The 12,761-nt window shown below is 49.8% G+C and overlaps 1 protein-coding gene across 7 annotated transcripts in view; it reads left to right on the plus strand.

The window, feature by feature from the left end:
• The first annotated feature begins 4,467 nt into the window (after window positions 1-4,467).
• Window positions 4,468-12,761, plus strand: part of TMCO4 (transmembrane and coiled-coil domains 4) — an 89,013-nt gene continuing 80,719 nt past the window's right edge. For 4 of the 7 annotated variants that reach the window (XR_015768014.1, XM_028108480.2, XM_028108484.2 and 1 more), the window contains exons 1-3: window positions 4,468-4,532; window positions 10,782-10,889; window positions 11,879-12,052. The gene's annotated coding sequence lies outside the window, so the exon portion shown is untranslated. The remainder of the gene's footprint in view (window positions 4,533-10,781; window positions 10,890-11,878; window positions 12,053-12,761) is intronic. The other 3 variants (XM_028108483.2, XM_028108485.2, XM_028108482.2) reach the window with 2 other exon arrangements.

The following is a 12,761-nucleotide window of genomic DNA, read 5'->3' on the forward strand; positions in this document are numbered from 1 at the left end:
CTGAACGAGAGCACTGCAGGCAGCAGGAAGCTGGTCAGTACACAGATCAGATTGTCGGGCAGAGAGTGGACCTGAGCCGGGGATTTGTCCTTAATAGTAATTTACCAATATTGGTGTCTTAGTCGTGACAAACGTTAACATGATTATGTAAGATGCTAACACTGGGGAAACAGGGTGAAGGATACATGATTCTTAGGCAAGAATTCTTCTGTACTACCTTTGTACCCTTTCCGTCGATCTGAGCTCATTCCAAAATAAAAAGTTTATTAAATAAATAACAGAAGGATCAAATCATAACTCAGTATTTTGGAGAGCCAGAGGCTCTGAGCGGAGGCCTATTCCTCCTTTGTTAAAAAGGAAGATTAGCAAATGTTAGAGGAGGACAGTGAATATTGCTCAGCCTTAGAAAAGAAGGAAATCCTCCAATTCGCGGCAACATGGATGCACCTGGAGGACATTGTCCTAAGTGAAATGAACCAGACACAGAAAGGCAAATAGTGCCTGATCTCACTCATGTGTGGAATATAAAATAATCAAACTCATAGAAGCAAAGAGCAGAATGGTGGTTGTGAGGGCCTGGGGGCAGGGAGAAGGGAGAAATGAGGAGACGTCGATCAAAGGTCAAAGTTTTAGTTAAGCCAGATGAATGAGCTCTGGAGATCTAATGGACAGCATGGCGACCATAGGTAACAACACCGTATTGGAGACTTGAAATTTCCTAAGAGGATAGGATCTTTTTTTTTTAAATTTAAGTTCAATTAATTAGCATATAATGTATTATTAGTTTCAGAGGTAGAGTTCAGTGATTCATCAGTCTTATATAATACCCAGTGCTCATCACATCATGTGTTCTCCTTACTGCCCATCTCCCAGTTGCCCCATCCCCCGACCCCCTTCCCCTCCAGCCACCCTCAGTTTGTTTCCTATGGTTAAGAGTCTCTTATGGTGGGGCGCCTGGGTGGCTCAGTCGTTAAGCATCTGCCTTTGGCTCAGGTCACGATCCCAGGGTCCTGGGATCGAGCCCCGCATCGGGCTCCCTGCTCCATGGGAAGCCTGCTTCTCCCTCTACCAGTCCCTCTGCTTGTGTTCCCTCTTTCGATATGTCTCTCTCTGTCAAATAAATAAAATTTTTAAAAAAAGAGTCTCTTATGGCTTGTCTCCCTCTGATTTTGTCTTGTTTTATTTTTCTCTCCCTTCCCCTATGATCCCCTGTTTTGTTTCTTAAATTCTACATATGAGTGAGATATGATAATTATCTCTGATTGACTTATTTTGCTTAGCCTAATACCCTCTGGTTCCATCCACATCATCACAAATGGCAAGATTTCATTTTTTGATGGCTGAGTAGTATTCCATTCTATATAGAGACCACGTCTTCTTTATCTATTCATCTGTCAAAGGACATCTGGGCTCTTTCCACAGTTTGGCTATTGTGGACATTGCTGCTATAAACATTGGGGTGCACGTACCCCTTCGGATCACGACATTTGTATCTTTGGGGTAAATACCTAGTAGTGCAATTGCTGGGTCGTACGGTAGCTCTATTTTCAACTTTTTGAGGAACCTCCACACTGGTTTAGAGGATATATCTTAAAGTAAATTTTCTCAACACACACACACCACAAATGGTAACTATGTAAAGGTGATGGATTAAGTTATTTAGCTTGTTCTAGGTGAACTTTTCATAAGGTACACATACATCAAAATATCAAATTGTATACCTTAAATGCATATAATTTTATACATCAAAGATATCTCAATAATGTTTCTAAAAAGAAAGTATATATATATATAACATATATGTCTCCTTTCTGTTTGTGAACCTTTAAGTCACAGAGAAAAATGTTTTAAACAGGAGTTTAATTAATGGCCTTAGTTAGTAGTTTATAAGAAACAAATAAAAATTGTACCTCAAAAAAAAAAAAGATTCGATAGCATTAAACTGTGTTCTCAATGGAATAAGGCTTGAAGGGAATAACTTTCTCATGTACTATCCAAGGAGATTTAATGGAAGTTCACGGGCCAGCTAAAGAATCTCACATGCCACTGATGATGTGAGTCTCATCATCCATTAGAAAATATGAGACCAGGGGCAAGTGCAAAGCATTCTTAGATAAGAAGCAGGCAGAGGCTGTCACCCAAGCCTCTGTGTAAGAGATAAGGCAGAGAACTACAAAATTATCACCCGATGCACAAGTGCAATGGGGGGAAAATATTAACCCACATGGCTTTGACCCCAAACCCCTGCTACCTAGCTTCGCCAACTCCAATTAATTGGGCCAGTTGATGGTCCAATTAACAAAAAGATGTTCAGTTCTCCAGGTCAAAGATGCCTTGGAAAAAAAACAAGAGATTGCTCAGCAATATCACAATATCCATGGTAACTACAAACTGTCCGCAGGGCCCTCCACCCTGGGCCTCCTCTGAAGGTGTGTCCTGCCCTTCCCCAGGGCAGCTTTTATTTCTGAACATCGTTAGGAAAGAAGGGACCATAAACAATCTCCTGGGTCCTTCAGTCTCAAAGTCAGCATGAGGGCATCATAAGGATACTCTACAGGAAGGGATGTAGGGCTGCCTTCAGTAACATCACGCCCGTAATTCAGTTCCATTCAACGAACACCAACGCTGGGCCAGCCCCACCTACATCCCGGAAGGACAGACATCAATGGGACATAATGAAGAAGGCTTCTCCTGCTGGGGATTCATGATCTGAAACTCATCTAAATATCTCTGAACGCATGTCGATACTTAGGCCTGTGGAAGGGCAGGACAGCAGAATTAGTCACGTCTTCGATCAAATCCTGGCTCTGCCCTCAGGTAGCTCGGTGACACCAGCCAAGTTATTTAACTACTCTGAGCCTCGGTTCCTTCCTATTCGAAATGGGGCTAATCACGCTATCAACTGCACAGGATTGAATGATATAAAGTAAGTATGGGAAGCATGTAGAGCCAACCACAGGGTAATATTCCCGAAACAATATTCATGGTTATTTCTATAATTCCTGGGAGAATCGAATCCAACTATTTGGTTGTTCCAAACCTGACTGATCATCAGAATCACCAGGGCAACTTGTTAAAAATATAAATTTTTAGGCTTCCACACCCCTGAAAAATTCAACCTTGGGTAGGTCTGGGGCTGGGCTCCAGAATCTATGCCTCCATTACATACTTGCTTTGTGCCTAGCCCTTAGTAGGCACTCAAATACATCAAAATATCAAATTGTATAAGCCCCTTCCCTGGCCTGGATATTGCAACAGCTTCCTAACCAGTTGCTTATGTCCATTCTTATCCCTCTGTCCTTGCAAGGAGCGAGTGGGATCCTTTTTAAAGGTGAGATCATGTCACACCACTGCCCAGGACCTTCTACAACTCTCCATCTCATGCAGAATAAAATCCATAGACAAGGCCCTACAACAGTGGTTCCTGAAGCTAAGCACACATTAGAAATACCTGGTAAGCTGATACCTGGTAAGCTGGTGAGCTTGAGAACAATGCCTATGCCTGGCCAGACCCCAGACCAACAGAATCAGAATCTCTGGGGATGGGGCTCAAGTAGGATTGCCAGATAAAATATAGGACACCCACTTACATTTGAATTTCAGATACACAATGAATAATTTTGCATTCATAAAATTCTAGACACCTACCAAGTGCCCAGTACAGTCCCTGGTGCTGGGCACACAGCAGGGGACAAGGCAGCCGAGGCCCTACACTAGGAGTTTAGTGGGAATGGCAGGCAGTAAACTGCAAACAGGAAACATTCAATCATTGAAGACACAGATACCAACCACCCTGAGTGGAGACCCAAACGGAAAGCTGGAAACAGACGCAGGAAGAAGAAGGTCTCGGGGCAGAGCGCCAGGCAAGGGAACCTCAAATGCGAAGGCCCCAAGACTGGCCCAAACTTAGCATTAGACAAACTAAAAGAAGAATCAGAGGGAGCATGGCAATCTCAATATTCTGGAAACTCCAAAGTGCTGTATATACATGCAGGAAGGTTGTTTCTGTGGCTGGCTCCTTGATTTTACACGCTTTATTTTTGAAGGTTTCCATCCAAGTCGCTTTCTGGCCCTCCACTCTGGGACCAAGCCCCTGGCTAGCAGTGTCGCTCAGTGGAACCTTGCAGGGTCCTCTCTGGCCCTGAGGTCCCGCTGCATCCTGCAAGGTAAACACACCCACACACCGCGTTTCGCGCCCGGGTTGGCCTGTCACTTCCTGATGCCGGCACCCCTGTCGCAGGGTGGCGGCGAGAAGAGCCGTATTGGGACACGCAATACGTGAGACTGGGCCCGGAAGCCCGGACCACGCGCCGGAGACGGTCTGCGCAGGCGGCGGGACAAGCCTGGCAAGAGGGGCGGGGCCGAGCGGGAGGGGCGGGGCGGCCGGGAGCTCCAGGCGGCGCAGGCTGCGGAATCCGCCGGGAGGGTCCGAGGGGGCGGGGCGGGGCAGGGCGGGCCCGGGGGCGGGGCCGAGGGGCGAGCGGGCCGGGAGGAGTCCGAGCCTTTGCCGCCGCCGCTGCCGCCGCCGCCAGGTAGGAAACAAGGGTTCCAATGGGCCGCGGGCGGGGTTCACCCACGCCGGGGCCCCTCCCCAACGCCGGCCTCACGAGGGTTGCTCCCGCAAGGCCGGACGCGGCCCCGCGGGCCTTTGCCCCCCGCCCCGCCCTCCTCCCCCCGTCGGGCGCCAGACCGCCCGAGGAGTGGCCGCACGCTGCTCCCGGCCCTGACTGCGGGGAGTCCAGGCTGCCTGGTTGTTGCTTGGTTGCTTTTAAAGCGGAAAGTGTCCTTAGGAATTCCGTAGGGCGGCAGATGGGGAAACTGAGGCCGGGCGGAGCACCCGGGCATCTCTTGCCTTCCAGCTCGGGGCTCTGAGCCCGCAAGGGTCGCCCAGCACCTTCCTGGATAAGTGAGGACGCTGCTCTGGTCCAGGCAGAGAAAGGAACTTGCCCAAGGTTACACAGGGTCACTGGGCTTACCCTTGTCCCACGAGCCCCTCCACGGAAGGTCTCCCGGCACTCCGCACCCCCTCTCTTCTTGCCCTTACAGCCCTGTGAGCTCATAGCACACATTCAAACAGAATTCCAGTAGGCGGCTGGGAATTCCTTCTGGAAAAAAGCCCAGGCCCCCAATTACAGATGGGCCATGTTTCTCACTCTGCCACCTGTTGGTATAATATAGTTGGTATACTAACTTTTGGGGGGACTATACAGCGAGGTAAACAGGCTCAGAGAGATGACTTCCCCAAGACAGCACCCCTAGGAAAGACAACATTTTCAGAACCTGGGTGTTACCTGACTCCAGAGACTGACCTAGTGCCTGGCACAGAGAAAAGTAGGCTTTCACCACATCCTTTCTCTGTTCTGCCCCGGAGAGCACAGCAGGCCTAGACTCTGGGTCTTGGCCTAGAGACCACTGCCTAACACAAAGTAGGAGTTAACATGTTACTTCTCTTTTCCCTGACTCAGTACTCATTTCACTGCCGAAAACATGAAACCCCTTTAAGTTTTAGGGGCATCCATTCATTTATTAGACACAGAGCACCTACTGTGTGCCATTGTGTGCACTGTTTAGGCCCTGAAAATACAGCACTGAACAAGAGAAGTGTTGCCCTTGGGGAGTACACTAGGAAGAGTGGAACAAAACACCGTTCTCCATTCAGGGGGTGGAGGGGTGCTGAGGGTTGGGCCGAGAGGACAGACCACTTGAATCTTACCAGCTGTGAAGTGTGTGCAGAGGGCAGAGGGAGATTGAACCTCATAGTGTCAAACCCTCATGGGCCTTGTTCCAGATGCCCAGCCAGCCTGAGCGTTCTCCCGACTCCCCGGGGATTTGGTGGGGAGGCGCTAGGTGGGTAGAGGGTGGTCCAAAGGAAGCCCTAAACTAACGTCAGAGTCTAGAAACCTGGCATTGCCCCTTCCTAGCTGTGTGACCTTGGTTATGTCACATCACCTCTGTGGGCCTCTGTTTCATTTATCATTCAACAGGTGTCGTAAAAGTGCATGGCATTGATGATATCGTGTCAGAATGCTTCTTAAATGGTAAAGCATGGTCCAAAGTGTGGCCTCCAGCAGAGGCCCTGCCAAATCAGGAGTAAGCAAGGGTGGATTTATTTAGAGCATATTTATTTAGAGGCTCCAACGACCCTGCTGGTAACCTGTTACCACTCTCTGTAGAGAGATGTAAGAGGCAGAGGTGGGGGTGGCTGAGTTCCAGGCAAGGGGGCTCAGGCCCCCTGCCAGGGTCAAGAAATGGAATGTTTGCCACACAGCATTTCAGTTTCTACAGCACTTGCTGTCACGTGCATGGTAGCAGACAGATATGGGCTCAGGTCCTATATGCCTCAGTTTCCTCATGTGTAAAATACTGTCTCTAAGGTTGTCGTGAGGATGAAAGTAGCTGAGAACACAAAGGCCCTGTGTCTGGCGCTCGGGGAGCCTTTTTGCTTTTTCGACCAAAGGCCCAGGAGCAATTGGATGGGTGCCGTTGACCGAGTAGGTTGCCATAGCTCAGCATGGAAAGCTCATGAAGGCTGGAGCCTAGAGAATTTTGAAACCATGTCTCCTTGCGCTGGTGCTCCAGACTGCAAAGGTGGAGCCAGCTACCTGGGCCCGCACCTGTGCCTGAGAAACGTCAGGAGGTGATTTATCACTGGGTCCTTTATGGCCTGTGTGTTTTGTAAACACTGCTATACTTTATAAACTGAGGCTGCAGGGCCCCTGGGTGGCTCAGTTGGTTCGGCAACTGCCTTCGGCTCAGGTCATGATCCTGGAGTCCTGGGATCGAGTCCCACATCAGGCTCCCTGCTCAGCGGGGAGTCTTCTTCTCCCTCTGACCCTCCCCCCTCTCATGTGCTCTCTCTCATTCTCGCTTTCTCAAATAAATAAATAAATAAAATCTAAAAAAAAAAACAGGCTGCAGATGAGATGGAGGGTGCTTGCTGCCTTGAATGTGTTCTAGTGGGCAGAACGGGGCAGAAGGGGGGGCATCAGTCCATTTTCTACTTAGCCACCCTCCACTTGGGAGGCGAGAATTCTACCATTGAACCACCAATGCCTCACCCTCCGCTTGGGCAGTCAGACCAATTCAGCTCTACCACCCTCTGCTTAAAATTCTGCTATGGCTTCCTGTTCATTTTAGGGCAAAGAACAAAACCCATGAATATGGGCCATAAGGCCCTGCACAGTCTGGCCTATACCTCCAGCTACATCTCAGACCGCTTTATCAGTAGCCCTCTGCGCTTGAGGCATGCTGCCCCCTCCCTCCTCAGGGCCTTTGCACATGCTCTTCTAGACCACTGTTCCCCCCTTATCTCCCTTTTCCCAGGTTAACACCTCCTTATCCTTCAGATCTGAGCCCAACCCCAGGCCAGGAGACATCCTCAGGAGTGTGGGAGGTTTAGTTCCGGAGGGAGTTGCATACTCATTTGGGGGGTAATTTCTGCCTGTACCCTGTCCACCACCTCTAATGTAACCCCCCCGACTTCCAGGACTGGACTGAGTTTGCTGAGAGGTGCTGAGGGATGAAATCTACATTTAGGAGTACCTTTTGAGCAAATATGGAAACCTCACTTTATATAAAACTGTATTGTCCTTCTTCAAAAATGTAAGGCTGAGGGGTACCTAGATGGCTCAGTTAGTTGAGCATCTGCCTTTGGCTCAGGTCATGATCTCAGGGTCCTGGGATTGAGCCCCGTGTGGGGCTCCAAGCTCAGCAGGGAGTCTGCTTCTCCCTTGCTCTCTGCCCCTCCCCCCACTTGTGCACGCGTGTGCCCGCGCCCTCTCTGCCTCTGAAATATATATTTATTATATATTATAGTTATTTTTATATATTTATTTATTTGTATATAGGGCTGAGGCAGGAGGATGGAGTGAAAAAAATATAAGGCTGAAGTCATTTTGCTGTTGTAGGGGTAGGTGTTCACACATTCATTCCTTCATTCATTCATTCTGCACACAGGGAGTGAGCACCTACACTGACAGGCACCGTTCCAGGGCACATCCAGGAAAGACACAAAAGCCACTGCCCTGGTGGAGCTTTTTCTAGACAGATCACCCACAAACAAGTAAACCTGTAGCCCACTGCGTGGGAAGGAAGTCACACAGGGTCTGCTGGGAGGGAGGGGAAGCGGGTCTGCTCTTTCTGCTGGCCAGCCGGGGAAAGCACTGATGTCCTGAGCCTCGTCCACTCTCACCCTGACCCTCCCAGGCTGGGAGACCGGCACTTAGGCAAGCAGCCGTTGGGGAGGGGGCTGCCCAGAGGAAGCCTGGGGGCTTTAGAGGCAGCAGGCCTCAGGTTAGCTGAACAAATCCAGGGAGGCTCATGGCAGTCCTTGGTCCCCTTTGTAAAGTGGAGAAAATCTCGGGGTTTGAAGTCACACAGGCCTACAGGCTGCATCATGGCACTGCCAGCCAGGTGGCCATCACCTCCACTGGCCTCAGTTTTCCCATCTGTAAAATGGGGACAGTGACAGTTTCTTCTTCATGAGGTCATTGTGAGGCTGAAATGCGTTCCTAAGAGTAAGCCCACGGGAAGTCTTTGCTGATTTTGTTATGAAACTGTGCTTTTGAAAAACAATACCATTTGGACATGAGGGCCCACCTGGGGGTCAGCAGGAGTTGAGGCCTGAGGTGGGAATCCCGATATGGGCAGGAAGCAGCGGATGGTGCGGTTTGGCTGAGGCCTGGCTAGAAGAAGGGGACTGGAGGAAAATGACCACGGAAGGCAGGTTAGGTCTGTCCCAGAGGTGCTTAGGGCAGGCTGAGAAGTGGGGTGTTAGCCTGTGCACAGATGGGAGTGAGTGAGATTCGCCTAACCTGGTGGCTTTCAGTTTGTGTTTGAGGTCTCCTGGCCCTCCCCAGGACATCAACTAGACTAAAGACAGCTGTGCAGCATCAAGGTTGAGATGGCTGCCTCGGGGTTAAGACCCAGGTGTGTTCAAATCCCACATTACTTGCCCTGTGGCTTTGACCTTCATTTCTTAGGGCCTCTGTGTCCCTCTTGTAAATTGGGGATAACAGCACCTACCCTGGAGGACTGTTGGGAAGAAATGAAATGATGGGGGGAAAGGGGAGGCCCGTGGCTAACATTTACCAAACGGTCACTGTTATAATTTATAAAAATTTAATTGTGATAAAATAACATAAAATTTACTGGGGTGCCTGGCTGGCTCAGTCGGTGGAGCCTGCGACTCTTGATCTCCGGGTTGTGAGTTCGAGCCCCACCATGGGAGTAGAGATTACTTAAAAAATGAAATTAAAAAAAAAAAACCATAAAATTTACCATCTTAACCATTTCTAAGTGTGCAGGTCAGTAGTGTTAAGCGTATTCACATCACTCTGCAACCAGAACTTTTCCACTTGCAAATCTGAAACTCCATATCCATTCAACAACTGCCCGTTTCCCCCTCCCCCAGCTCCTGGCACCCACCTTTCTGCTGTCTGTCTGTATAATTTCGACTACTCTAGGGTACCTCCTGTGAGTGGAATCAGACAGTATTTGTCTTTCCGTGACTGGCTTATTTTGCTTAGCACAATGTCCTCAAAGTTCTTCCATGGTGTAATTCCCTTCCTTTTGTAAAAGCTGAATAATATTCCATCGCACGGATATATTGCTTTTTTGTTGTTCATCCATTCATCCATTGATGGACACTCGGGCTGATTCTACCTTTTAGCTATTGTGAATAATGCTGCTATGAACATGGGAGCACAAATATCTTTTTGAGACCCTGCTTTCATTCCTTTGGAGGGATAATACCCCCAAAGTGGTCTTGCTGGATTATTTACTGCTATAATTTGAAGGTGAGGCATTGAGGGTCCTCATCGAATCTCCTCTTGCCCACCAGAGTAAGAGAAGTCCCTGGGGCCCTGTGGGACAGTTTGAAAACCAGCAGATCAAGTAAACCATCACAGACTTTGCCATTTCCCCCCTTACCTCCTTCCTCAGCAAATGTGCCTCCCATTATGTTTTAGGTATTCCCGAGTAGAAACCACCATTCATTCATTAGATGTTTATAAGTGCCTCCTGTGCTTTTGCGTAAGGGCAGAAAGAGATAGACAATAAACAACGGGTGTAAACAAGTAAATGATCCAGTGTGTCAGATGGTGATTCGTGCTGGGGACCAAGCAGAGGAGCCAGGGAAAGGGGATTGGGATGAAAGGCAGGGGCAGGGTGGTCTCCCTGAACTGTGAGATTAAGCAGAGACGGGAAGGAGGTGAGGGAGCTGGCCATGTGGTTGTCTGCAGGAAAAGTGTTCCGGGCAGAAGGAACAGACTATGCAAAGACCTTGAGGTGAGAGCGTGCCTGATGGGCTCCAGGAGCAGCGAGGAGGGTGTGCAGCTAGAGCAGAGCGGGTGAAGGGGAGAGGGGGAGGAGGGCCGAGAGGCTAGGGACCAGACTGCAGGTAGCGCAGGCACCACCGGAAGAGCTGGGACTCTGGAAAGGGGGTTAGTGGAGATTTGGAGCCGAGAAGGACAGGATGACTTCAGGTGGAGATGGAGCTCTCTGGCCGCAGCATGGCGGACAGCTAGTGGGGAGAACAGAGTAGGAGCCCGGTGGGGAGGCTCCTGCCGGGGTCCACCTGAGACGATGTTGGCTTGCACCAGGGCGCTAGCTGGGGAGGAATGAAGCAACCGTACTGTGGATGGAATGTCATACGACCTGAGCGTCCATCCCAATGGCACGCTGCCCCCCCACTCCACCACCTGCCCATCCTCCAGGCTGCTGAGGTGAGATGGGATAGGAACTTTCCCTCTGTGCCAACATCCCTCTCTTCTGGTCTGTAGGGGGAGTGTCTGAAAACCTCTGGATTCTAAGGTGTTGGAACTGTTGCCATGGAGCCCTCCTGAGATGCTACATGTACCGGTGGCTTCCAATTTAACTTCCAGAGAGAGGTATCGAATGAATGGGTTTCTCCTAAAATGCTGGAGGGGGGCAGGGTGGGGGAGTGAGCTGGGACTGCCTAGAATCCTCCCTTCTAGGACCATCTCAAGGTTGTGTGTGTGTGTGTGTATGAGCTTCGAACTACCCTCTTCAGAGTTTCTGGCCCAAGAACGATGCTGTAGCTCTATTTGTTGTGAAGGGTTTCTTCAACCAAATGCTTTTCTTTCTCCTTGGCTCCAGAACAGTTAGTCCCCAGCCCTCCCATAATACCGTTGTTATCCCACTAGTGATGCCTCTGTTACTGTACCACAGGCTCATTTAAAAACTCAACTGTACGGGCGCCTGGGTGGCTCAGTCAGCTAAGTGGCCGACTTGATTGCAGCTCACGTCATGATCTCAGGGTTGTGAGATCAGGCCCACCATCAGGCTCTGCACTGGCGTGGAGTCTGCTTGAGATGCTCCCTCTTCTCCCCCTCCCTCCACCCCCCTCTCTCTAAAAAAAAGAAAAAGAAAAAAAATACCTCAATTCTAACCGGTTCACCAGAAAAAGAGAAAGAGAACACCTCTCCCCACCTGCCCCACACACATACATTCACATCAAATTTGACCTTGGCCTTTACTGGCTGCTCCAAGGGGTAAAAAAAGGCCATAATGGGCTGCCGTGTAAAGAAGTTCAGGGGCGCCTGGGTGGCTCATTCAGTTAAGCATCTGCCTTTGGTTCGGGTCATGATCTCAGGGTCCTGGGATCAAGCCCCGCATTGCGCTCCCCACTCAGTGGGGGCTCTGCTTCTCCCTCTGCCTCTGTCCCTCCCCACCACTCATGTATGTTCTCTCGCTCTCCCAAATAAATAAATAAAATCTTTATTAAAAAAAAAAAAACACAAAAGAATGTCATTCTTGCATGTGATCTCCTAAAAGCTCAGGTCATGGAGTTTTAAGGATGATTTAAAGGGTGTTCCAGGATGATACTGATCATATTTGTTTTCCCCTCGCTGCTGAGTTGGGGACTTTTCATCTCCCCAAGAAGAAATCCTGCTGAGTCGTTTACAGTGTTACTTAACAAATACGGGCTGGACACCTACTGTGGGTGCTTACAAGCCGAGGACAGCTGTCGTGGAATGGCTCTCTACCCCCACAACTGATAATAACAGCTCAGCCAGCATTTTCTTTGGCGGTAGGTAATGTAGCTGGCTCGATAAAACTCACAATCATAGACCATCATGCCACGGCCCCCGCTGACGTAACGCTCGTCCATCCTGGGCCTGGGCTTTGCAGTCCAGCCATGGGTGAGCGATCGCCGTGCTGGCTCTCGCTATGTATATGTTCTCTCCCTGCCAATTGGAGCTCTTCTGGGTCAAGTACAGGACTCTCAGAGTCCCTTGGTGTCTTCACAGCACCTGGACAGGGACAGATCCCCAGGAGACCCGTGATATCCGGAAGTTACTCCGTCCATCAGTGACCTCCTAGGCCCTGGGTGCCTTGGGACCAGCTCTCTGCACACTAGGTGGCCCCAGGGCGTGGAGTCACCACTGGCCCTGACCACTGGTCTTTTTCTCACTGCGGGAATCCAGCACTCTGTCTTAAAACCAGTTTAGCTTCTCAGACATACTTGAGAACCTCGGCTCCTCTTAGACCAGACCCTGATCCCAAATCAGACCAAGCAAGGGGTAGAGTCCCCTGAGGACCAATGTACACAGTTCAGGTGATAGATCTTCCAGCCCCACAGCTGCCAGCACACTTCCTCAGCTGGGAGAGTTTGGGGGCCCAGCCCATCCAAGGGGACAGTCCACAGGGTTGGAAACAAGGGTTCCTCCATCACGTCATCGTGGGTAGCTGGGGATCGCTTCAGCCTGTCATGCTACCCTTTGTCCATTTTGTTGATT

The sequence above is a fragment of the Eumetopias jubatus genome, unplaced genomic scaffold, assembly GCF_037043125.1.
Source record: "Eumetopias jubatus isolate StellerSeaLion01/CBP00866 unplaced genomic scaffold, mEumJub1_p1.0 scaffold_4, whole genome shotgun sequence".
Taxonomy (NCBI): domain Eukaryota; kingdom Metazoa; phylum Chordata; class Mammalia; order Carnivora; family Otariidae; genus Eumetopias; species Eumetopias jubatus.